The sequence below is a fragment of the Haemorhous mexicanus genome, chromosome 32 (assembly GCF_027477595.1).
Source record: "Haemorhous mexicanus isolate bHaeMex1 chromosome 32, bHaeMex1.pri, whole genome shotgun sequence".
NCBI lineage: Eukaryota > Metazoa > Chordata > Aves > Passeriformes > Fringillidae > Haemorhous > Haemorhous mexicanus.
Genome location: NC_082372.1, coordinates 2,804,677 through 2,830,271, shown reverse-complemented (window position 1 = coordinate 2,830,271; position 25,595 = coordinate 2,804,677). Strand labels below are relative to the sequence as shown.

General features: G+C 56.4%; 1 protein-coding gene and 1 pseudogene across 1 annotated transcript in view; both read right to left on the bottom strand.

Annotated features, from left to right (window-relative positions):
* Positions 1–25,595, bottom strand: part of LOC132340564 (uncharacterized) — a 141,199-nt gene that overhangs the window by 32,148 nt on the left and 83,456 nt on the right. The window lies entirely within an intron of this gene.
* Positions 4,141–17,142, bottom strand: LOC132340484 (uncharacterized; annotated as a pseudogene).

Below are 25,595 nucleotides of genomic sequence, written 5' to 3'. Positions count from 1 at the left end.
CAGAAGTGTGGGCAGCCCCAGGCTGTGGCCAGGATCCTGTCCCTGTGAAATCTCTCCTACAGGAAGCTGGGCTGGCACTGACCCTGCCTTGGGACTTTGCTGTTCCCAACACCCACCCAGGACATCAGCTCCTGCCTAAGGAGTGCAAAGCAGCACCACTGGTGGCCAAGTGCCGTGGCCCATGCCAAGTGGCCCTGAGGCCAGAAACAGCCACCAGCACAGCTGAACACGGGGGACCCCTCAGCCTCCCTGAAACCCCGGAGATTTGCACTTCCCACCTGCAGCAGGAGGATGGGAGGCCCCACTGAGCCTGCCCTGAAGGCAACGCAGCAGCAGCCAGGGCTCCACAGCGGGCCCAGCCCCTGGGCCTGCCCACAGATCCTCTGCTGAAATCCTCTGCCTGCCCACCCTCCTCTGGCATCTCCAGCCACTGGGGCCAAGCCTTGCTGGCACTGCTGCAGCTTCAGTGCTCTCTGGGCCTGCACTTGCCACAGCTGCTGGGGAACACAAGGGCACAATTCCACTCTGGGGCTCAGGTACACTCACACACTGGGCTGCCTGGGACTGGATCGTTGCAAAATATACCAAGTTTATTTCTTCTAAATCTGATTTCCCTGCTCAGAAAGGTTTCCCTACTCAAAGGTTTGCCGTTGCCCCGGGGAAAGAAATTTTAAAGTTTTTTTTTGAGGGACATTACACCACTCAAGGGAGATGAGTTTAACATCTCAACAGACTGGGAACAGCCAAAAAGATACCCACAGAGATAAGGACCAGCAACAAAACATCAATGCCCAGCAGCAAACAGCAACCAACAGCTACCCCAGACACTGCCCCCGGCAGAGCTGGAGACACCTGGTCTGGAAAAGGCTGAGAAGGAAATCCAGGAGTGTGCACCTAATTAACATCCGAGGGGAAGAAATCCGGGTCCAATAGGAAACCAAATACTAAAAACTACACAACTTGGAAGCAATGAACATTAAACCAGTGGATTTAGATTGGTTCAGGCTGTAGAAAGTTTAGGAAAAATCTAGTAAAATTTACATGTCATGGAATGATTTTCTCTGCACACCCGGGCTATGTGTGGATGAAATTATTTCTGTAACATATCTTCGCCAGAACCAAGTAATGCCTCGACTCTCTAACACTAAAGATATTCTTGGAGAGTTTTTGTTTTTCCTGCAGTTTCAGTGACAAGATTAAAACATGAGAATAATTTTTCATAATAATCCCACTTTATATTGTCAGGTAGGTTTGGGACAGAAGTGTGAGAATCAAGTTTTGGTCTGGGTTTTTCGATGATCACCTTTAGGCTGCATTCTGAAAAACTACAAGAGCTTTAAAGGTGACCACTTAATTCATAAACAGTTAATAGGTTGTTTAAATATTGTTTAAAGAAATAAACAGTCCCAAAAACAAAACAAAACCCAAACCAAACAAAAGAAAAAAAAAAAAGCAAACAAAAAAAGAAGCAGATTCTGGCGGGAGCACCTGTGAGTGGTGGGATGGCTGCTCTGGAAGAGAAGCTTCATTCCAGGCAGCATGGAGAGGGGCTTTAGAAAGGCAAATTAACACTGCAGGGCAAAGTGTGGACAACCCACCTGGGTCTCTTGCCTGGGGCAGGAATTGGGCTGATTCCCTCTGCCCCTCACCCCAAGCTCTGCCTGCTTGCACAGATGGAATTTGCACAGCTCAAGGCAGAGCCCGCGGTGAGGAGATCTGACTCTGCAACAGAAACGGGTGAAGCTGCAAAGGGAAACAGCAAAAGCAGAATGTCCTGAAAACTACACTTAAAAAAGCTGGGGGTGAATCATCCCTCTGCCCACTGCAACACCTGCTGTCACTGTCTGTGTTATATAGAGTGTATTAGATCAGTTTATTTTTGGATTTGGTGGGGGTCTTTTGTGTTTTTCGGTTATTTAGGAAAATCAGTTAGGAATCCAAGAATGTGATGTTTAATTTACAGAAAAGCAGTCAATTGATGCAGTCCTGGCTCCTGAGGGAGTGCCCAAAAATGGGGAAAACAGCAACAGCCACCAGAACAAATCCTACAACAGCATGGACCAGCCCCTGGGAACCTGAACCAATTCAAATCAGGAGCCACATAACCCATTTCTCATTTCAATGGCATCATTAGGTTACAAGCTGTCCTCAAAATAATAACCAACCAGACAGCTCCAGCTCCTGACCTCCCTGCTGACCAATCCACTGAAATGAGGAACACAACATTTCACCAGGGGATGGCATCAGATTATCTTTTAGCGGAAAAAAGAGGGGTTTCTGGAAAATTAAATGACTCAAAATGCTGTTGGCAAATAGATGACAAAGGAAAGCGGGAAAAAAAAACCCAACGGAAACAAAAAAGCACCTGATGTATTGGTCGAAACGTGGAAAGGATGGGAATGGGACACAGTTTTGTGGCTCCCTGGCAGACCGTGGGTTAAACGAACGCAGTTACTCCTCTTATGTGCTACAGTAACTCTCATCTTTTTACCATGCTCCACACCTTGAGAGTGCAGCTCATTCAGCAGGTGAGCCAGGGGATGCAGGTGGCAACCAGGCCTCCTGATCCAGAAACGGCTACAGAAGGACAGGGAAGGAGGGCACTGAGAATAACCCCAAAACCAAAGAGGACCCAGGAAGAAAAAACAGAGTCAATGAGTGAATCTGTTTGGAGATAGGGCCAGGGACTTGTAGATAAGGAAGTAACGGGAGAAACCATCAGTTTCAGAATATGTTACTAATTTACACGGACACCTGCTCAAAGTCCCGCTAGATTCCTGAACTTCGAGAAGAACAAGGACTTAACAGAGCCCATGAATATCGGATGTTAAACAAAAGTGGGGGTGCACATTAACGAGGACATGCAGCAGGCGGATCGGGAAGTCTGAACCTTCCAAGCACCTCAGCCAGTGGGCACAGGGAGAGGGAAATAAGGCCAGGAAAATGAGAATAAAAAGTAGGCTGCGAACTCCAACAATGGCAGAGACCGCACGGCAAATGCCCCACGGCCTCTCCATCTGCTCAGCAATAAAGTCACTTTTACAGGACTCCTCTGCCTCCTCCGGGCACAGAAACCTCCGCCGACGTGAATTTCCCCGCACAGCCCCGGCGGCGGGGCAGCCCCCTCTGTCCCAGCCACAGGAACCGGGCCGAGCCAGCGCCGCTCCGGCAGCGGCTCCTGCCGAGGCAGCGGCGGGAAGGAGACCGCGGGCAGCCGCTCCCGCAGCGCCCTCAGCCCAGGGGCAACACGGGCCGGACACGGCACAACCAACCCGCCTGAGCCCCCTGCCGCCCCCGAGACCCGCAGCGAGCCCCGAGCCCCCGCACAACCCAGCGCGGCTCCCACCTGCGCTCCGGCCGCCTCCGAGCTCCGCCGCCGCTCCCGGGCCCGCTCCGCCAATGGCGCCGCAGCGCAGCCACAGCCGCCCTCAGGCCGGCACCGGGGCCCTGCTCCGCCCCTCTCCCACCAATCAGCGCGCCAGAACCGCGACTGACGGCACAACCGACCAATCGCAGCCAGGGGCGGGCTCTGCACACGGCACAGCCCCGCCCCGCGCTCTCAGGGCCCCCCTGGGCTGCGTGAGGGCAAAGCCGGAGCTGAGGAGCAGCCCTGGAACGGGCCCGGGCCCGAGGGGGATGGAGCTGAAAAAACAAACAAACTTCTCCGGAGCTCCCGACCCGGCTTTCCCACGGCACTGCCGCTTCGGTGGCTCCGGCTCAGCGGGAGCCCTGGAGCCTCACTTTTCCTACCCCTAATTAGGAGCATCAGTGCATCGCTTTGATTTCCCCCAAGAAGGGAAAGCTGCCCAAAACCCCTGTGGGTAAGTGGGGGAGGGGAGAGATTTCTGGCAGAAAACTCCAAAAGCTCAGAGCAGGATAATGAGAATTCAATGAAGACCCTTAAATCCAGCTTTCCCCCCGCCTCTCTCCTTCCAGCTGCACCTCCTACCCCGGCAGTGCCGGAGACAGGGAATGGGGCCATGCTCAGTTCATCCCCCGGGGCTTCTCCCTCTGCTCAGGGACAGGAGCCGTTCCCCTGCTGCACCCTGAGCTCTCTCCCACCGGAGACTTTTCCAGGAACTTCTCCAGCCTGAGTCCATCCCATGGGGCACAGCCCCCCTCCAGCTGCTGCAGCGTGGGTCACTGTGCCCCGGGGTCAGTCCTGCCAGGACAGGCTGCTCCAGCGGGGCCCCTCTGGCCACAGGGTCACAGCCTCCTCTCAGGCATCCCCGTGCTCCAGCGCGGCTCCTCCTGGGGCTGCAGGGGGATCTCTGCAGCCCCATGGACCTGCAGGGGGATCTCTGCATCCCCATGGACCTGCAGGGAGATCTCTGCAGCCCCATGGATCTGCAGGGGGATCTCTGCATGCCCATGGACCTGCAGGGGGATCTCTGTATCCTGCACCGCTGTCTTTGGAGGTGCCAGGAATAGGCTGAGCTCTGTCTGAAGCTCTTCTCACATTCCCCAGCACAGGGAGGATTTTACATCCTCACAGCTCCCCGGGCTGGGTTTGCAGCCCCTCCTTGTGTGGGATCTCTGGTGCTTTTCATCCCCGTTGGATTCCTGCACCGTGGAGCCGTTCCAAATGGCCTCTTCCACGAGGTTCTGTGGCAGGGGTTTTTTCTCCCTAGTCTCCATCAGGAGCTCAGTGCCTGGGGGAGGAAGGACAAGGAGAGGAAGAGACAGGGAGAAGGGAAAAGGAAAAGGCAGAAGGAGAGGAAGGAAGAAGAAGGAACAAGGGAGGAAGGAGATGGGAAAGGAATGTGGATGGTTGAAGGAGAGAATGAGGAGAGGAAGAAGGGCAGAGAAGGAGAAGATGGGATTTGCCTCCATGCCAGAGGGAAGGGGAAGGAGATCCCCCCAGTCCATCCCTGGCAGGATGGCATTGGTAGTGAGGCTGTCCTGCAGCAATGCTGGGCTGGGAGATGGAGCAGGAGAGAGGGGATAGGGGCAGTGACTTCCTCCTCACCTGCCTGGCTGTCCCAGTCTGGAGCGTCCTGGCGCTGCCGAGGCCCTTGGAGCGTCCGGCACTCAGGAGCCCGAAGCTCACGGCTGCTTTATAAAGCTGACACAGCAGGCAGGGTGGGTCTGTGTGTGATCTCCAGCAAACTGGGTTTATTGGTACAGGAACAGGGTCCACAGCTGAACAGGGTCCAGGGACAAAGACAGGGTGCAAGCTGAGGGCACAGGGGGTTTTTATATGGGGTAGTGAGGGTGGAGCTGAGGGTCAGGGTCCAATGGATATGGGGAAAATGGGGCAAAGGAGGGGTTAAGGGTCGGGTCAGCTAACAGGGAAACAGGGGCAGAGGAATGCAGTAAACCAGGGCAAATGGAGGGACAGAGAGGAGAACATTCTAGGGACTAACCAGAGATGGGTAACAGGGGTTGTACTTGGGTAACTAGGCCAACAGGCCAATGAGGTAACATAACTTTACATAAATTAGCATGTGCCTGCAAAGATCTATGGGAGAAGCAAGCTTATGACCATAACCTTGAAATCTATTCTTCTTATTTGGGACCAGTCCTCCACAGCTGGGAGCTTGAGACTCCCATGGGCCTCCCCACAGGTGCATTTTCCTTTTCCTCACAGCCTTCTCCAGCTCTACCTAGACAAGGTGTAGGATTGACAAATCTTGGCTTGGGGGAAGAGCAAGGGGTGAGCACCTTGGGGACAAAGTGAGAAAGGAGCCTCATTCTTTAGAATTTTTCAAAGTTTAATAAGGAAAAATAAGGAACAGCTCAGTAACAGCGCTGGGTGCTGGGCGATGGCCAGAGGCACAATGGTTAACCACAGCAACTCTTCTTGTCTAGTTTTTCCATTGTATTGTTCAAATTATACACATTCAAACATTTCTTTGAACTCCTTTACATGTTCCAGGAATTCTTTAGGTTGGTCTGACCCCCCAACCTGCCTTTTTAGAGTACGTGCAGGAATCGTGGGTTGTTGTTTTGAGGGTTGTGTGTCACTCCCTCACAAGGGCCCCCTGTTCTGTGGTTGCAGCAGGTGACAGTTACTGACAGCGGAAGGGTCAGTGGCAGGGGTCCTCATCACATCCCTTCCTTAAATGTTATCTGACCAGGCAGACAGTTTTAGCTATTTCCACAAGTCCTTTAAACCAACATAAGCTATTTCACAAATATGTCTGAGTCATTCTCATTATTGTCAGTTAGTTACAAAAATAAAAGCATTAGTTATTATTTCACAACTACAGCTACTTCTGCAAAAGTTAACATTACAATGCACAACACATGGCATCCACTTTAATATTTTGGGAAAGCCAAAACTATAATGTATGTTTTTCACACTGTCCACAAACTAAAATATCATCCATAAATGATGTTCTGAGGATACGAGCTGCACAGGGGCAAGGGCATTGGCCACAAGAACCTGACAAATTATACTATAGCAAAAGCAGTGAAAGGTGATTACAAACTGTACCATATCAAACTCATTGTGATTAAGAATAATTTGCACAAGTCAATACATGAAGCAAAAGCCAACACTGCCTAGTTATTTACACCAAAGCCAGGGCAGGTTTTTCCCTTGCATGGAGCACTTGGGCCTTCCCCGGGCCCCTTCTGCCCTCCTGCAGAGCCACTGGCATTTTCCAGCACACACAGTTTGTAACCCAGAGCCGGGTGCAGCCCCGAAGGCTCCAAGCGCCTCCTTCCAGGCTGACTCTGCAGGTGCCGAGGCTGCTCTGGGCTCTGCCAGGGCTCTGCTGGGGCTCAGCTCTGGGCCAGGCTGGGCCCGCTCTCCCCTCACATGGCTCCGGGCAGCTGAGGCACAGCGGGAGAAGGAAGGGACACGTCAAGGGAGTTGAGGTTTAAAAGAATTTTTATTCCAAAAGTTGTCATAACAAACAGGCTGTCCTAACTACCATAACTAAATATCAGTGCTAACTACCGTAACCAACTATCAGTGCTAACTGTCATAACTAACTACCAGAGCTAACTACCATAACTAACTACCAGAGCTAACTACCATAACTAACTAGCAGTGCTAACTACCATAACTAACTAATTGTCATAACTACTGTAACAAGAAGCTCCCTCAAGTGCTTCATCTCCTCCACTGCTCCCTCAGTTGCTTCGCTGCAGTGATCAGAGGGGTCAGGCTGGAGAGAGGCTTGGCTGATGACAAAAACGGGTGCTGCCCAAAGGATAAAAAAGAAAGAAATGAACTGTTACTTCCCAGAGTCAAGTTCCGCACAGGCCCTGTCGCAGCAGGACAAAGGGAAATGGTTTGAAACTCAAGAGAGGGAAGCAGGCTCAGATTAGATCTAAGGGAGAATTTTTTAACCAGGAGAGTGGGGGAACATTGACAGAAGGTGCCCAGAAGTGTGGGAGGTGCCTCCTCCCTGGAAACCTCCATGCTCAGGTCGGGGAGGGCTCGGAGCCCCCTGACCTGTTGAAGATGTCCCTGCTCGCTGTGGGGCACCAGGCCCAGCTGGCCTCGAAAGGAGCCTGCCAGGCCAAAGCAGGCGAGGATTCTGCTCGCTCTGCGTGTGGAAAGCAGCGAGGCTGGAGACTGTCGGAGGGGGCCCCACAAGAAAACCCCTCCCTCGCGCTGCTGCTTGCCCTGCAGCCCTTGGCATTCACCTGCAGCAGCTCCTGGGCAGCCCAGCGCCGCTCCTCGTCCGGCTCCAGGCTGCACTCGAGGAAGTCCCGCAGCAGAGCCGACAGGCGCCGGGGCTCCTGCAGCTGCGGGGTCCCGTTCTGCCGGATCAGAGCGCGAGCCTGCAGGGAAAGCAAACTCAGCGCTCTGCCAGCTTCCTTCACACCCACACGGGCTCACATCCACCCCGGGTCCTCAGCCCCAGCTCCAGGGCCACTTTCCTCCCTGACAGAGATGCTGCTCACAGCTCATTTTTCTGTGCCAGCCAAAAAACCCAAACCCTGGGGCTGCCACAACCTCTTCAACATCCAAATGATCTCTCCCTGAGAGCCAGTTTCATTGGCTGACTCTGTTAGTAGGAACCTCCATCTGCAATAGCACATTTTGCTTCTCCAAATGTGGACAGCAGCTTTACAGGCCATTTTCCAGAGTCAATGTGGTCTGCCTGGGTTATTTCACAGGATTCTTACATCAAGTGCATCTCTGCAGTGCCACTGACACTCAAGTGAATGCATTCCTGATGCCCCATCCCAGAAACTGCCAGGCCAGAAACAGGAGGTTTGTGATGCTGAAAGCACAGGCTTGGTGACACAGAGAAAGTAGCTTGGACTAGGAAAGAAATATGTTAGACTATGGGGATGTTGAACCATCATCTTCAGCTTTTCAACAACTTTCACAGTGAGCGGAATCAGGGGGGAAATCATCTTGCAAAATGTCTTCTAGAAGCTCCTGCAGAAATCTTGTTGGGTTTGGGGGTGGGATGTGGGGTTGGTTTGGGGTTTTCTTGCAGGGTAACATTAGAGCTGATGCACTTGCTTCACATTTTCAGGTCATCCTCACAGCCAGAAGAGCTGCAACAACGTAAATCCCAAAGCAAATTGTTGCTGGAGACTGCAGAATATTCGTCTGTGTTGAGGCTGGAGTCCTCTGGGAATTCCCTTCCCATGTGCAGAAACCTCCAGCTGCTGCTCCCAGGGCAGAGCCCCCCTGTGCTCACAGGCCTCTGCAACCACTGGAGAATTTGCCTCTTACCATGGCCCCCATTTCCCTGAAGTAAGGAGGTTCTCCTTCCACCATCTCGATGGTCACTATGCCAAAGGCCCAGATGTCCACCTTGGGGCCATAAGGAGATCTGGTCACAACTTCTGGGGCCATCCAGTGAGCAGTGCCCACCATGGAGCTGCGCCGGTCCTGCTCAGGGCTGAGCTGAGCACAGAGGCCAAAATCAGCTGAGGACAGAAACAAACCCTGTCAAAGGCAGCTGGAATGAGGAAACCAAGCACAAAGATTCCCCACTCTCCATCTGAGAATGCAGTAGTGAAGTTAGCTGGGAAAGTCCTCAGGGCTGTAGCCAAGGAAAGATGGAACTGGACCCTTACAGAAACCCTCAGCTTTCATGCAGTGGCTTTTACTGATTCCCTTGGAGCTTTAGATTCCCACTGCTGCCCCTCTGGAAGGGCCAGAGCCAGAGCAAAGGCACTGCTGGCACCCTGCTCCTCTCCTGAGCTCTCTGCAGGGGCAGCCGCTCTCAGCTGGCAGCAGGGCCCGGGCAGTGCCCCCAGCAGCCCTTGTGGGGCTCTGGCCTCACTGGGAAGCAGCCCCACAGCCGCAGCCCGGGAGCGCCGTGCCTGGCCAGGAACACCCACCCAGCCTGACAGAGCCGTCCATTCCCAGGAGGATGTTGGAGCTCTTCAGATCCCTGTGCATCACCCGGTTGGAATGGAGGAAATCCAGGCCCTGCAGACACTGAGAGAGAACACGAAACACCAGGGTAAAAACCAATGGCCCGAATATATCACACCAGAAAGGACAGTTCAGAATTCTGCCAGCAGCAGCTTTGCTGGGACAGGCCAGGAGTGCAGTGCACACAAGCTCCAGGCAAACGGTGCAAGGCAAAGCTGAGAACAGCAAATCAAATCAAAAAAGGACAGAGAGTACCACAACAGCAGAAGAGAGAGCAAGAACAGAGCAGAAGTGCAGTGATGCTGGCAGGCCGTTCACTGCAGAGGCTCTTTCTTCTCCAGCTCATGAAAACAGCACAGAAACAAAGCCCTGAGCACGGAGCCACTCCCGTTCTCATGCCTGTTTGGAAGGACCATCGTGTCCCAGCCATGGGAGTGACAAGCAGGATCCCTCACCTCCCGACTGACAGCTGCCATCTCTCCTTCAGCCATGCGTGTCTGTCTGACAACGTCCTGCAAAGTTCCTCCATCCATGTATTCCATCACCAGCCACAGCTCTCCATCAACAAGGAAGCTGGAAGAGGAAAACAATGGCATGGAGATGAATGGGCAGTGCTCAATTCCCCCATGGAAAAGCCTGGATGGAGTTTTGTTTCCAGGTCACTTGTCAGCGAGGACAGAATCAGATGGAGAGACATTCCTGCCAGGCTGCCCAGCCCTTGGAATCTACAGAGTCTAAAGGAGATGGAGACACCTGTGAGAAAGGACAGGCCTTAGATGGCAAGCAGGGGAAAAATGCAGGTTAGCAACAGCCCAGATCAATGTGGAACCACAACACTTGCCCCCAGCTGGTTCAGCTTCTGAACTCCTCAGTTCCACCATTCCCTCCAGAGCAAGGCAACACAACTGCCAGGGCTATCCAGGGGAGGAGGCCGTGCAGCACTTGGGACAAAAGCAGTCAGAAAACCTTTCAGAAAGTCCCTTCAGAAACAGGCAAGGCCAGTGAAAAATGGGCAAATGAGGCATTGCTGGAAACAAGAACCTGGTCTGCCTGGCATCTGTAGCAATGGAAAAGGGCTGGGAAGAAGAAGCCAAGGGAAATAATTTCTGCTGTGGTTCATCAGCACTTGTTGGGAGACACAGCAAATGGGGTCAACTTGAAGGAAAAACCAAAGCAAAGCAACAAAAGCACACGCAGGGAGTGAACTGCCAGGCTGTTGTTTGGGGAAGATGTGGCTGGGTCAGGCATTTTCAAAACAGGCTACAGACTCGGGATGTCAGGAAAGGTTAACGCAGGGCCCGGGCACGGGATAAGAGCTGAAACACTCACCTGTCCAAAGAGTTGACAATGTTGGGGTTCTTCTTGTCCTTCAGGAGCAGGATCTCATTCACAGCTCGTTCCCTGTTCTGCCCTTGGAGACTCATTTTCTTTATGGCCACCTGAAGGGACATGGCAGCCCTTGAACTGCAGGAGTCTGTGGCAGGAGGCCACAGCAAACACGGAGCGAGTCTGTTTGGAGTGACGGAGCCAGGCTGTGCCAAACTGCCTTGGGATGGGACACCAGAGCTCAGCAAGTGCCATTCCCACAGCCCATTGCTCTGCCAGCTGGGGGCTGCTCACAGGACACATGGCCAGAGACATTTGGCCTTGCAAGCTCTGCAGAAATGGTCCCTCAGCTGTCAGCCTCAAAGCTCTAACAACATCCTCTGCACCTACAGTCTGCTCAAATGGCCTCAACACTCTCATTATTAGTATTCAAACCCATTTTGAAAGAAGGAGGTAATTCTGGTTCTGTGAAAACAGAGCAAAACAGCCAGGAACCCTTTAGCAGTTCTATGGGATTTGGTCATGATTTCAGATGCAACTGCTCTGGTTGGGATTGCACAACAAAGCAAACACGCACATCCATGGCTCAGGTGATCCCTGTCACAGGCTGTCACTGACACCAGACCCAAACACACCTGCAGGGTTTGGGAGAGAGCTTTGCTCTGGACATCCATCTTCTCATTTCTCTCCCTCTCTCTGTGAACTGCTGAAGTAGGACTAAAACCCCAAATTGAGCCCAAGCAGGATCTCTCCCTAATTAGGCCTTGAGGTTCCCCTTGAAGATGAAAGGCTGGATGGAAAAACTGCTAAATAGTGTCCCCGTCAGAGGCTGGGGTGAAGATAAATTGGGCCTCAGTCTCCAGCAGCTGATGCATTCACACTTTTAGATATGCAGACCAAGCCAGTGCATCCTGCTCTGACAGACACCGCTGCCCTCCTTGCATTCCTTTGGCACTTCAGAAGGACCAGGTCTGTCCCAGCTGTGCTCTGCAGGCTGACACTGCTCTGCCTTCAGAGGAGCAGCATGGGCAGGAAAGCTCTGCTGGCCCCCAAAGCTGCAGCCACAGCTCCCAGCAGAGGGGAAAGCCCTGGAGAGCTGCCAGGCGTGCTGGGCGTGTTGACACTGACCTCTCCTCCAGTGGCCCTGTCCAGTCCTTTGTAAACGGTTCCGAAAGCCCTGGAGACAAAACAGCAGAGAAGAAAGAAGCAGCACTTTAGGCCCTGGCAGTGAAAGCCAGCCCAGACAGGAGATCTCTGCTGCCTGCAGCTTTCACAAACACCTGGGTGCATCGACCCTTCCAACAACAGCGCAGCAGCCACCAGTCCTCTGCCATGCAAGGTGGGCAAGAGAAAACTGAGACCCAGCACGAAGGAATTGGGCTGGAGCAAATCCCAAATGTCCACCCTGAACTGCTTTAGTTCAAAACCTAGGAGGGGAAATGGGTGTCTAAAGAACTGGAAAAGAATGCATTACATCCTTTTCCATGTCCTGCCTAAGACCTGCAGGTTCCTCAGGGGCCCTGCCATCAGGCAGGTGATGCATTTTCCCCCTGAGTGCATCAGCTCTGTGTCCGTTACTGAATGGATGGGGTCTGCTACCTGTGCTAGAATAGAGCCCTTATTAGTTCATCTCTGGTTTGTTTCTAAACCTTTAGGTTGATCATTCTGACCCGTGGATATTTTTCAAAGGAAAATATTTTAAAGAAATCTTCTTGAGAATTGCTTTCTGACAGTCACCAGATGGTGAGTTGCTCTTTTAGGCAATCCAATTCCAGGGACAGAAGATCTTCCAGGTCCTGCTCCGTGCTGCAGGCAGGACACTGCCAGCCTCAGGGGGCTCTGACGATGCCTCCTGACCACAGTTATCAATTCTGATCAGGACTGAGAGACAGCAGGATGGTAGCCCAGTGTCTGAAGGTGTTTGGAGCGCTCCTGACTTCTCACTGGATCCTGCCCCAGCACAACCCCTGGCCCTGCTTGTGCAGAGGTCGCTGCCGTGCCCTTACCCTTGGCCAATCTGCTCCAGCTCCAGGTATTTCTCGGCAGGCTCCGCCTCGCTCACGGTGTTCCCTGAAAGAAACCACGTGGAAGACGCTCCCTCCCAGAGTGAGACCCCGCCCTGCAGCAGAGCCAGAACGCAGCCCCACTCCTTGAGGCCGTGAGCCCCTTGGTCTCAGCTGGGGAAGGACAAGAAATGGCTCGGTGACATTCAGCTGCAGAGCAACCCTGGGTGCAGCTGATGCCGAGACACACACACACAGCGCCCTGCTCGGGCACCCAGGGACAGAGCAGACGTACTCAGCTGCATCAGGCACCACTCCCCTCTCCCCTCTGGCTGCAGGGCTGTGCTGCTGTCAGAATGCTCAGCCCAGGATCCCACAGCAGAGGGAGGTTCAGTGTCCTCTTCCCAAGCAGAGGGAGGTTCTCCATCCTCTTCCCAAAATACTACAGCTTCTCCATCCTCTTCCCAAAACGCTGCAGGTTCTCCATCATCTTTCCAAGCCAGGGGATGTTCGCTGTCCACTTCCCATGCTGGGAGATGTTCATCCTTCTCTTCCCAAGACACAGGATGTCCTCCATCCTCATTCCACACCGGGAGATCTCCGACATCCTCATCCCATGACTTGGGAGCTTGGCCATCCTCATCCCACACCAGGGGACATCCACCATCCTCATCCCAGGACGGGAGATGTCCTCTGTCCTCATCCCACACTGTGGGAGCTTGGTCATTTTGGTCCCACACCAGGGGGAGGAGATGTCCACTGTCCTTGTCCTCCTGTGTGGGAGCCTCGCCGCTGCATTCCCAGACCGTAGGATGTTCGCCCTCATCTCCCAGAACAGCAGGAAGCTCACTGTCATCTCCTGGCACTGAGGGAAGCTCACTGTCACCTCCTGGCACTGAGGGAAGTTCACCATCGTCCTCCAGAACAGCGGGAAGCTCACTGCTGTCTTCCTCCTCTTTGGCCTCCTCTTTGGAAGCAGAGGGAGCCCCAGGAGGTGCTGGTGCTGCTTTTGTGCCCTGTGGACAGACGGCAGCGTGAGGGACGGGAAGTTCTACCTCAGTTCTCACCTTATTTATCCTCAGCTGCACATGCAGCTGCACTAAGCAGAAATTGGGATTGGAGCTGTTCCAACTAACAATGGGCTAAAGTCGACATTGCCACTTATTGCTGGGAATTCAATATTCCACCATGGCTAAAGCCAGCCAGCAATCCTCTGCCTGCAAAGCCAGACCTGCAGCTCTTCAAAATCTCTTCAGCAGAAAAGGAGAAAACTGCTGGGGATCGCTTTGCTGCTACTGCTGCTGCTGAGACACTGACAGGAACTTTCCTTCAGCCTCCCAGGCTGGCACTCAGCTGCCACATGCCGAGCTCACAACTTGCTGCACAATTCCAAACACCAAAGGTTCCCTTCCCACTCACCGAAGGAGGAGCTGCTCGGGATCCACAGAAGAAGTGCCCTGAAATGGGAGAGGGAACATGAACCAGATGCTGTTAGGAGAAAAACTGCCTGTGGTGGGAAATGCCACAGAGCAAGGCAACCCCAAGAGAGCATTTTGCTTTCACTGCATCCTTCCCGGAGCCACAGTCCCTTCCCACAGCAAGCAAGAGAACAGCACAAAATACTGGGCTGGGTCAGTTCTTGGCCGGAGCAGGAAACGGAGGGAGTTCCAGGCTCTGCTGGCACAGACTCCCTGCCTGATGGAACAGAACCCCCCAGGGCTCTTTGCAAATGCTGTGCACGCCCCCCTGGCTGCAGACACCCCCTTTTTCAGCTGCAGCTGCTGGCAGCAGCTCTCCCAAAGCAATGGTGTCTTCATGGCAATTTGGTTCCAAAGTCAGCTCAGCTCCAGAGGAAGAACACAAAGCACACAGCAAGCCCAAAGCCACAGATGCTGCACCGAGGGAAAGCCTCGACTTACGTGCCAAGTGGGTTAAAAAATACCCCGAATAAGCCACAGAGTAGAGAGTGCAAACTGCAGCAGCCACGTGCTGGATCATTTTGGCTGCGCTGCACACGTCTGCAGCCTGTAGCCCTGCAAGCACAGAAGGACACCCGTCAGGGCTGGGCTGGCTGCTGAGAATGCCTCGGGCAGGAGGATCCTCTGGCAGCGAGCCCAGAGCCACTCTGGGCACTGAGGCCTCCGTGTCCCACAGCAACGGGAGCACCACGGGGACGTGGCACTGCTCCTGTGACACCACAGCAGCAGCTCACGCAGAAACCGCCTGGAAGGTTCTCCTGTGTCACAAAGGAGCACAAAGATCCCTCCCAGGGCACAGCCTATTGCCCAAAGGATGCCAGAGGGACTCGAAAATGCAGCACACAAGGACACCCCATAGCCCAGCCTGAACACTGAGGAGGAACAAGGACGGCACCAAACCAAAGGAAACGTGACCTTTAGTCACTGATACTTCTGACTGAAAGCAGCAAGCCTTGTTCCATCGGGGATCTTTGTTCCAGTTCTAAAAACAAGCAAGGGTCTCCACTCTAAATACACAGATGGAGGAACTGGGGAGGAGGAGGGATTAGGAAGGAGGAGGAGGAGGGAGAGAGGAAAAGGAGAAGTAGGAAGAGGTGGAGCAGGAACAGGAGGTTCCAGTGTCCCCTGTGGCTGCAGCCATGGGACCATTGGTCCTACCTCGTCCTGTAAGTGAGAGGGGAGGGAGAGCTCGTCCCAAATCCATCACGGTGTCGCTGAGAGGGTTTTTTATTGGGGTGTGTTTGGAGACTGCAGATTTTGGAATTGACCCCAAATATCATCTGGCATCCCTGGGAGGTTTTTTTCTCTGTGTGTGTAGGTTTGGATCTTGCAGGACCCAAGGCTGAGCCCCTTGGGGGGATCTTTGGGGGTCCACGTGGCCATTGCCCAGTATGGGCAGGGGAGGACATTGGTCCTGGGGACCCCCGGGAGAGCAGAGGAGGGGAACCCCTGGGACCCCCAGAGTGGGGAGAGCAGAGAGGGGCGATCCCAGAGCTGGGGGACCCCGGCTGGCTGGAAAGGGGGGGAGCCTGGAGAAGAGGGACCCCTGGGACTCCTGGGATCTCAGAGTATCCTATGAACCCCCCATGGACCCCCAAAAGCCCCTGGAACATCCCTAAGCAGGATGCTGGAGAAAAGGGAACCCATGGAGCCATTGGACCCCCATCATCCCAAGGAAAGGAAAACTCTGGAACCCCAAAAGTAGAGAGGTCAGCGATAGGGAACTCCTGGGAGAGATTTTTGGGCTGAATCTTGACATTGTGGAGATTTTCATGGACACAAGACCCCTGCTGACTTCTAGAGATGGAATTGGCCACAGGGAGCCTCTACTCCAAGGCGCTCCCACCTTGGTTTCCCCCAAACCAGGATCTGTCATTGCCAAGCTGTGGCCTGATGGAGGAGGAGGGAAAACCTCAGAGATCCCTCATGAGGAGGGGCTGCAAACCCAGCCCAGGGAGCTGCAGGGAGCAAAGAGCCCCCCTGTTGGGGAAGATGCAACAGGAAAGCCTTACAAATATGATTGCCTGGCAAAAGATTTTGAGAATATAGAAACTATAAGCGAGATTGAAATGAAAGCAAGCTTTGAGATCCCTTAGTTAATGAACACCAGGAAAACAATGGTGTGGCCGGCTGAAGGTAATCCCCTTTGGATGAAACAAGACCCTCTGCAAGCAGGCAGGTCCAAGGGTCCGAGCAGACCCTGCCAGCTTGGCAGAAGGGGTCTGAAGGGTAGTTTTTAGGGTTTAAAATGTAGCACTGTATGGTAATGTAGTGATTCTTATAGGCTGTATGTAAATGCTATAGGATTTGTATGCTGTACTAGATTGGTTAGTGACAATCAGAATATCCAACACAGAAGATGATTTAGTGTATTGTAACGGGAACTTCGCGCTCTTGCTTTTACTCTTGCGCTCTTACTCTTACTCTTGCTCTCTTGCTCTTACTTACTTTTCTATGCTCTTAGCTCTTGCCTTTTACGTTATTACCCTCTCATCCTCTCTCTTCTCTCGGGCCTGCTCCGAGCTGCAGCTGGCAGCTCCCAGCAGGGCCCTGCACCCACGCCCTTTGCAATAAACCGCAAGTTCCACGACCTGGCTTCAGAGATCTCTCGTCTCCGTCCGTCCCGACCGTGCTACCTCCGTCTCGCCTACACCTCCCTGAGCCAGGAATGTGTCCGGAGATCCAGCCGGAGCTCAGAGCTGGTGGAGAACCCTCATGGCAGGGAGAAGCCGCACAAGTGCTTGGAATGTGGGAAGGGTTTCAGCCACACCTCCAGCCTGATGGAACACCAGAATATCCACACTGGGGGGAGGCCCTGTGAGTGTGGGGAATGTGGGAAGAGCTTCAATGGGACCTCTGACCTCACCAAGGACCGCAAGATCCACACTGGGGAACGGCTCCATGAGTGCTTGGAATGTCAGAAGAGCTTCAGGTGGAATTCAGGGATCGTCACTCACCAGCACTTCCACACCAGAGAGAGGCCCTGCGAGTGTCCCGAGTGTGGGAGGTGCTTTGTGCGCTGCTCCAGCTCCATCCCCCGTGGGAGGATCCGCGCTGCATGATCCCCAGTGACCCCCGTTGGGCAGAGCCCTGGTGACCCCCGATCCGGGTGATCCCCGTTGGGTGGGGGAAGGTGTTGGAGAGATTTCTTTGACCTCTCCTTGTGCTGCTGTGATTTGGTTGGTAATAAATTCCCTCCGTGTGCCCAGGCCGGGTCTGTTGTGCTCGTGCCGGATTTGCTGAGGGATCTCTCCCGGTCCTTGTCCCCACGGAGGAACCCTCGGTTCCATTTTCTGTCCCTGTGCGGCTGCGGGGGGCAGGGACAGAGCGGCTCTGGGGGTGCCTGGCATCGGGCCAGCGTCACCGCTCGCCACGGGCACCCCGGAGATCCCGCGAACCTGGGCATGCATTTCTAGGCTCACCTGAGCTCCCACCTGCCCAGCGCCGCAAAGCTCCCCCTCCCTGGAAAAGCCGCCCCCGGGGCTGCAGCGTCCCGGGAACCCCTCAGCCAATCACAACACAGCTGGAACGCGCTGCAGCCAATGAGAGCGTGGGGCGTTGATGACTCATCAGTTGTGTGGCAGAGCCTGTGAGCTCGGCTCCCCAGCAGTGGCGGGAGCCAATGAGAGCGCGCGGCGCTGCCGAGCCCGCCCCGCTCCGGACTGGTGCTCCCAGCGCAGCGCGGCTGCTTCGGGGCTGCGGCCCCTGCCCGGCGCTGGCCGTGGGGCGAGGGGCGGCAGCCGGGGCCGGACTGGTGGCACTGGTGGTGCTGGGAGCGCCCCCGGCTGCGGGCGCGGAGCTCCCGGGTGAGCGGGGGGGCGGGAGGCGGTGGGACAGGGGGGGAGAAGGGGGAAAAGGGAGCGGTGGGAGCCCGGAATGGACGGGAGGAGGAGGGGATAGTGGGAAAAGGTTGTGGAAATGTGGCAAGTAGGGGGAATGGTCTCGGGTTTCCTGCGGTCAGGATGACCCCGACAGTCCTTTTTTCCCAGCCCGAGGTTTGAAGAAGGAGTCGGAATTCCTTGGCTCTGGTTTTCAAGTTTATTTTCTCTGATCTAAAACATTCTTTTCCTGACCCGCAGAGGTCTGTCTACCAGGTCTGTCCGAGACACACTGCACTGCCCTGAGGCGGTGCTATTTCTTTATACTAAAAACTACGTGTACTTTATTTACCATTATTTTCCAATACCTATCACCTATGTTAGACTGTCTGCTTCTACCCTAAACCAACCCAAAAGTGCCAACATCACAGCCCGGAGCGTGTGTGCTCCTCCCGGGGCCCCCCAGCCCGGTGTCACCCCCTTTTCTCTGCCCGCAGAGCTCCTGAGCCGCCGGCGGCCGCAGCCCCTCCCCGTGGGCTCGGGCCCGGCCGGGACCCCCCGCTCCGTCCCCACTCAGCTGATTTTTGGGGGGGTCCCCTGTGTCCCCCCAGCCCCGCTGGCGCTCTGCCCCCACCCATTGCCCGCTCCCAGTGCTCCCAATAAAGCTTCCCAGTTGGCCCCGGTGCCGTTTATTGGGGGGCGATGGGGAGGGATTGGGGGGGGGGGTGGCGATGGGACGGATTTGGGAAAAGGGAAGGGGACAAAGGGTGGGGGCTGGGCCCGGGGGGAGCGGGAGGAGAGATGGAGGAGGAGGAGGAGGAGGAGGAGGAGGAGGAGGAGGAGGAGGAAGAAGGAGGGATCGCTGCCCGCGGATCCCGCAGTGCCCCGGTGCGGGAAGGGCTCCGTCCGCGTCTCCAGCTCCATCCCCCGTGGGAGGATCCGCGCTGGGTGATCCCCGGTGGGCGGAGCGCCCGTGTTGGGAACACACCTGGCTGGGGCCTTCACATCTTCCTGGCTCCCCCCGTGGACACCTGGAGGAAGGCCGGAGGATCGCCGCTGATTCTCTTGTTTCCGCTCCTCTTCCTCATCTCCTCTCCTCTTCCTCCCGCCCCTCCTCTCCTCTTCCTCCCGCCCCTCCTCCCATCGCTCCTCCCGCTCCTCCCCCTTCCTCATCCCGCCTCCTTCCCCTCCTCTCTCAGGCCCTTCAACCGCTCCTTCCTCCTCCTCCTCCATCCGTCCTCCCGCTCCCCCGGGCCCAGCCCCCACCCTTTGTCCCCCTCCCTTTTCCCAAATCCGTCCCATCGCCCCCCCCGCCCCAATCCCTCCCCATCGCCCCCCAATAAACGGCACCGGGGCCAACTGGGAAGCTTTATTGGGAGCACTGGGAGCGGGCACTGGGTGGGGGCAGAGCGCCAGCGGGGCTGGGGGGACACACGGGACCCCCCTAAAATCAGCGGAGCGGGGACGGAGCGGGGGGTCCCGGCGGGGCCCGAGCCCACGGGGAGGGGCTGCGGCCGCCGGCGGCTCAGGAGCTCTGCGGGCAGAGAAAAGGGGGTGACACCGGGCTGGGGGGCCCCGGGAGGAGCGCACACGCTCCGGGCCGGGGGGGACATGAGCCCCGGGACCCTCCCTCACCCTCTTGCGCAGGTAGAAGCCGAGCCCCAGCGCCAGGAAGACGAAGCCCAAGACGAAGCCCCTGATGCCCGTCAGCATCTTGCTGCGGGTGGCGTCCGGCGGCATCTCTGGGGGGTCCGCGGGGCTCAGCACCCCAAAAACCTCTCACGGACACTCCGCGCCCCTCGCAGCGCCCTCCCTGTGGCCCCCGGCCCAGCCAGGACCCCCTGAAACCTCCCCCGATCCCTTGTTGGGCTCCCCGGGAGTCACCAAAGCCCCTCCCGTCCCTCCCAGGATCCCACAGCCCCCTCCCAGTGTCCCCCCAGGGCTGCAGGACCCCCAAAGCCTCTCCCAGTCACACCCAGGACCCCCAAACTCCTTCCCAGTCACACCCAGTACCCGAAACCCCCTCCCAGTCACACCCAGCATCGCCTAAACCCCCAAACTCCCTCCCAGTGCCCACCAGGACCCCTCCAACCCCACCCCACCCTCCCCAGCATCGCCTAAACCCCTTCCCAGCCCTTGCCCAGCCCCCAGCCCCTCTCCCAGTTCCAGCCCAGCTCCCTCCCAGTGGCTCCCAGCACAGCCGAGTGGCTCTGCCAGCGCCCCCAGGGGCTCCCCCGTATCCCAGTGCAGCTCAGGGGGTGCTCCAGGCTGACGTGCTCCACCTGGCAGGTGTAGGTGAGCCCGCGCCGGGGGGGAGAGTTTCCAGCAGCTCCAGGAGCTGGTAGGTCCAGTCCCCGTTGGGGACCACGTCGGTGGCCACCACGTGCTCCGAGAGCTCCTGCTGGCCCTGGAACCACCTCACCTGGATGTGGGCAGGGTAGAAATCCATGACGAAGCAGAGCAGGCGGCTGGGGCCGGGCTGGGAGCTCGAGGGGGGTGCCAGCGAGATGGAAACGCTGGGGGGCACTGGGGGAGAGAGAGAGAGCAGGGACATACTGGGATCAGCTGGGGGGCACTGGGAGAGAGAGGGGAGGGCTGGGGTGGGCAGGAGAGGGACTGGGAATGGACTGGGAGGGACTGGGGATGGACTGGGAATGGAGTGGGAATTCAATAGTAATGTACGGGAATGGACTGGAGGGGGACTGGGGAGGGACTGGGAGCGACTGAGAATGGACTGGGAGGGACTGGGATGGCACTGAGAGAATGGGAGGGGGTGAGTGTCCCTCGGATTGAGGATGGTGCTCTGGGACTGGAGGCAGACTGGGGAGGGACTGGGAGCGACTGAGAATGGACTGGGAGGGACTGGGATGGCACTGAGAGAAATGGGAGGGGGTGAGCGTCCCTCGGATTGAGGATGGTGCTCTGGGAATGAAGTGGGAATGAAGTGGGAGGGACTGAGGAGGCACTGGGAGGGATCTGGGAATGGACTGGGAGGAACGGGGATGGAACTGGGAATGACGTGCGCGGCGCCGTGAGACCCAGTCCATCGCAGGGCCCTCTAATCTTCCTAGCAACAGATGGGTCATCGCAGCGACGCACTCTGATTGGCTGAGAGGCGTTATCTCCACGCTCGACCGAGATGGACGCGCCGTGGAGCGCTGGGAGTGACCGGGATGGACTCCGATGGACTGGGATGGGCTGGAGGAGCCACGGCGGGGGAGGTCACTGGGAGGGAGAGGATGTCCCGGTGATGGGCACAAGGAGGGCTGCGGGCTCTGAGGCGATTCCCAAATTCGAGGGATTCTGGGAATTTCAGGAGCTCCAGGGTCATTGGCAGGGCAGGGCCCGAGGGGACGCGCTCTGCCCCGCGCTCCCCTCGGCGCTCCACCGTTGTGAACGGGGCATAAAGCTCGTAGTTTCGCCAGCACTGCGTGTCCACCATCTGAACCGGGTGCCTGTTAGAGCGCTTTGCATTCATCTCCCCATAAGGGGTGAACCCCACGTACATCCCGACGTCGCTGTCCAATATCAGGAACTGCTCCCGGTTGTAGATGTACCTCGCCACGAACCTCATCTTCTCCGTACTGTTAATGAAATGACACTCGGACTTTTCCATGAACTGGAACACCCCTGTGAGTGCAGGACCCAGGTCAGGGGATGCCCACCCAGCACCACCAGAGCTCTGGGGGCCACCACAGATCCCCACTCTGCACCCCCTGTGCCCCACGGCCGCCACAGGACCCTCCTGCCCGAACTGCCGCTTCCTCTTTGCCACCCATCCCCCATTTCCCCTTTCCCATCCTCTCCCCTCCCACCTCCGGCCGCTCTCCAAATCACTTCTGGGGTCCCATTTCCCCTTTTTTCCCACAAATCCGTGAATCCCCAGGCCCCTTGGTCTCAGTTTTCGGGACTCCTCCTCCCCTTTTCCCCCTTCTCCCCCCCTGTCCCACCGCCTCCCGCCACCCCGCTCACCCGGGAGCTCCGCGCCCGCAGCCGGGGGGGCTCCCAGCACCACCAGTGCCACCAGTCCGGCCCCAGCTGCCGCCCCTCGCCCCATGGCCAGCGCCGGGCAGGGGCCGCAGCCCCGAAGCAGCCGCGCTGCGCTGGGAGCACCAGTCCGGAGCGGGGCGGGCTCGGCAGCGCCGCGCGCTCCCATTGGCTCCCGCCACTGCTGGGGAGCCGAGCTCACAGGCTCTGCCACAGAACTGATGAGTCATCAACGCCCCGCGCTCTCACTGGCTGCGGCGCGTTCCAGCTGTGTTGTGATTGGCTGGGGGTTCCCGGGACGCTGCAGCCCCGGGGGCGGCTTTTCCAGGGAGGGGGAGCCTTGGGGCGCTGGGCAGGTGGGAGCCCAGGTGAGCCCAGAAATGCGTGCCCAGGTGCGCGGGATCTCCGGGGTGCCCGTGGCGAGCGGTGATGCTGGCCCGATGCCAGGCACCCCCAGAGCCGCTCTGTCCCTGCCCCCCGCAGCCGCACAGGGACAGAAAATGGAACCGAGGGTTCCTCCGTGGGGACAAGGACCGGGAGAGATCCCTCAGCAAATCCGGCACGGGCACAACAGACCCGGCCTGGGCACACGGAGGGAATTTATTACCAACCAAATCACAGCAGCACAAGGAGAGGGCAAAGAAATCTCTCCAACACCTTCCCCCACCCAACGGGGATCACCCGGATCGGGGGTCACCAGGGATCTGCCCAACGGGGGTCACTGGGGATCATCCAGCGCGGATCCTCCCAAGGGGGATGGAGCTGGAGCAGCGCACAAAGCTCCTCCCACACTCGGGACACTTGCAGGGCCTCTCTCTGGTGTGGAAGTGCTGATGAGTGACGATCTCTTAATTCCACCTGAAGCTCTTCTGACCTTCCAAGCACTCATGGAGCCGTTCCCCAGTGTGGATCTTGTGGTGCTTGGTGAGGTCAGAGGTCCCACTGAAGCTCTTCCCACATTCCCCACACTCACAGGGCCTCTCCCCAGCGTGGATGTTCTGGTGTTCCATCAGGGTGGAGCTGTGGCTGAAACCCTTCCCACATTCCAAGCACTTGTGCGGCTTCTCCCTGTCATGAGGGTTCTCCACCAGCTCTGAGCTCCGGCTGGATCTCCAGACACCTTCCTGGCTCAGGGGGGTGTAGGCGAGACGGAGGTAGCACGGTCGGGACGGACGGAGACGAGAGATCTCTGAAGCCAGGTCGTGGAACTTGCGGTTTATTGCAAAGGGCGTGGGTGCAGGGCCCTGCTGGGAGCTGCCAGCTGCAGCTCGGAGCAGGCCCGAGAGAAGAGAGAGGATGAGAGGGTAATAACGTAAAAGGCAAGAGCTAAGAGCATAGAAAAGTAAGTAAGAGCAAGAGAGCAAGAGTAAGAGTAAGAGCGCAAGAGTAAAAGCAAGAGCGCGAAGTTCCCGTTACAATACAATAAATCATCCTCTGTGTTGGATATTCTGATTGTCACTAACCGATCTAGTACAGCATACAAATCCTATAGCATTTACATACAGCCTATAAGAATCACTACATTACCATACTGTGCTACATTTTAAACTCTAAAAACTACTCTTCTGAACCCTTCTGCCAAGCTGGCAGGGTCTGCTCAGACCCTTGGACCTGCCTGCTTGCAGAGGGTATTGATTCATCCAAAGGGGATTACCTTCAGCCGGCCACACCATTGTTTTCCTGTTGTTCATTAACTAAGGGATCTCAAAGCCTGCTTTCATTTCAATCTTGCTTATAGTTTCTATATTCTCAAAATCTTTTGCCAGGCAATCATATTTGTAAGGCTTTCCTGTTGCATCTTCCCCAACAGGGGGGCTCTTTCCTCCCTGCAGCTCCCTGGGCTGGGTTTGCAGCCCCTCCTCATGAGGGATCTCTGAGGTTTTTCCTCGTCCTCCATCCGGCCACAGCTTGGCAATGACAGATCCTGGTTTGGGGGAAACCAAGGTGGGAGCGCCTTGGAGTAGAGGATCCCCGTGGCCAAGTCCATCTCTGGAAGTCAGCAGGGGTCTTGTGTCCATGAAAATCTCCACAATGTCAAGCTTCAGCCCAAAAATCTCACCCAGGAGTTCCCTATCACTGATCTCTCCACTTTTGTGGTTCCAGAGTTTTCCTTTCCTTGGGATGATGGGGGTCCAATGGCTCCAGGGGTTCTCTTTTCTCCAGCATCCTGCTTAGGGATGTTCCAGGGGCTTTTGTAGGTCCATGGAGGGTTCATGGGATACTCTGAGATCCCAGGAGTCCCAGGGGTCCCTCTTCTCCAGGCTCCCCTACTTTCCAGCCAGACGGGGTCCCCAGCTCTGGGATCGCCCCTCTCTGCTCTCCCCACTCTGGGGGTCCCAGGGGTTCCCCTCCTCTGCTCTCCCAGGGGTCCCCAAGACCTATGTCCTCCCCTGCCCATACTGGGCAATGGCCACGTGGACCCCCAAAGATCCCCCCAAGGGGCTCAGCCTTGGGGTCCTGCAAGATCCAAACCTACACACACAGAGAAAAAAAATTCCCAGGGATGCCAGATGATATTTGGGGTCAATTCCACAATCTGCAAGCTCCAAATACACCCCAATAAAAAACCCTCTCAGCGACACCGTGATGGATTTGGGACAAGCTCCCCCTCCCCTCTCACTTACAGGACAAGGTGGGGGCGATGGTCCTGTGCCTGCGGCCACAGGAGACACTGGAAGCCCTGGTCCTGCTCCTGCTCCTGTTCCTCCTCTTCCTGCTCCTCCTTTTCCTCTCTCCCTCCTCCTCCTCCTTCCTAATCCCACCTCCTCCCCAGTTCCTGCCATCTGTGTATTTAGAGTGGAGACCCTTGCTTGTTTTTAGAACTGGAACAAAGATCCCCGATGGAACAAGGCTTGCTGCTTTTAGTCAGAAGTATCAGTGACTAAAGGTCACGTTTCCTTTGGTTTGGTGCCGTCCTTGTTCCCCCTCAGTGTTCAGGCTGGGCTATGGGGTGTCCTTGTGTGCTGCATTTTCCGAGTTCCTCTGGCATCCTTTGGGCAATAGGCTGTGCCCTGGGAGGGATCTTTGTGCTCCTCTGTGACACAGGAGAACCTTCCAGGCGGTTTCTGCGTGAGCTGCTGCTGTGGTGTCACAGGAGCAGTGCCACGTCCCCGTGGTGTTCCCGTTGCTGTGGGACACGGAGGCCTCAGTGCCCAGAGTGGCTCTGGGCTCGCTGCCGGAGGATCCTCCTGCCTGAGGCATTCTCAGCAGCCAGCCCAGCCCTGACGGGTGTCCTTCTGTGCTCGGAGGGCTACAGGCTGCAGACGTGTGCAGCGCAGCCAAAATGATCCAGCACGTGGCTGCTGCAGTTTGCACTCTCTACTCTGTGGCTTATTCGGGGTATTTTTTAACCCACTTGGCACGTAAGTCGAGGCTTTCCCTCGCTGCAGCATCTGTGGCTTTGGGCTTGCTGTGTGCTTTGTGTTCTTCCTCTGGAGCTGAGCTGACTTTGGAGCCAAATTGCCATGAAGACACCATTGCTTTGGGAGAGCTGCTGCCAGCAGCTGCAGCTGAAAAAGGGGGTGTCTGCAGCCAGGGGGGCGTGCACAGCATTTGCAAAGAGCCCTGGGGGGTTCTGTTCCCTCAGGCAGGGAGTCTGTGCCAGCAGAGCCTGGAACTCCCTCCGTTTCCTGCTCCGGCCAAGAACTGACCCAGCCCAGTACTTTGTGCTGTTCTCTTGCTT